This window comes from Theobroma umbraticum, unplaced genomic scaffold (genome assembly GCF_002168275.2).
Source record: "Theobroma umbraticum cultivar Fairchild unplaced genomic scaffold, ASM216827v3 scaffold_1682.0, whole genome shotgun sequence".
In the NCBI taxonomy this organism is placed as follows: Eukaryota; Viridiplantae; Streptophyta; class Magnoliopsida; order Malvales; family Malvaceae; genus Theobroma; species Theobroma umbraticum.
In genome coordinates, this window is record NW_018397290.1 from 537,875 (window position 1) to 538,906 (window position 1,032).

A 1,032-nucleotide genomic window follows, 5' to 3' on the forward strand; every position below is an offset into this window, starting at 1 on the left:
TGTGCTTAACGGTTTTCGAAAGCTGATGTAAATCTGTTGTAATTAAAAGTGCCACGCACATCTGATGGTTGAAGGTTGCCGGTTTGTCCTTGTAACAGGGTCTGGGTGCACTAATACTATTGCCTTATCCTAGGTACAGCATGTATGCAATGTGTCGCAAATGTTGTCGCCGAGTTAGCTACAGCTAATTGGCAAATTGATTTTTCCTTTATCTACGCAGAAAACATAGATTATCACAACCCGAATTTTAGAAAAGAAAGTTATAAAAGCACATACTTCGAATAAGGCAATCACTTGTTTTTCTCGTTCCTAGTACTGATAGTCAAAGGGTTGGGTCTGAGAGTCTCATTAGCTACAGTCCCTCCTGGTTCAGGGCATCCATGCAGGTCGGTGATTGGTCTGGTTGAGTGAGTGATTGTTACAAAAGTTCGGTAAAGTGATGAAGATGATGAAAACCCCTCAAGCCTCAGTCAAAATCAAAAGCAAAGACAGAATGATGCTTTCATTGCCAAAAGCGAACAATCTTACCTCCTCTGTGCAAATACTTGGTGTCTTCGTCTTGGTCTTGACTTAAACTCCTTTTTAGAAAGTTTTACAATCGTGGAAAGCCATGGAATAAAATCTAGTGCGAATATCTACTCAGTCTATCATAAGCAATGAGATTATATGAAATTGTAGACCACAAGAGGGACATCTTCAAAATTCCTTTTTCCATAAGCCCCACCTTGTTGTTGCTGACAAAACTCACAAACTCTTACAGCTGATCATGTGACAGGTATTCACTGCTTGATAACAACCTGTCACAAATTACTTGTCATTGATTTTTTGTTTATTTGTTCTAATTTTTGTGATCTTAGGACATTATAAATGTTGTGAGGTGATTTAATGAGAGTATCTGACAGAAAAAAGGGAAGGCAAGAGGCGAGAGGCCTGAGCTACAGCAATTTCTTCCAAACTTAGCACAAGCATTTGCACCCAAGCTATCCACGAGGATCCTGATTGAGTCAGAAGCGCCCACAAATTTCGAGATAA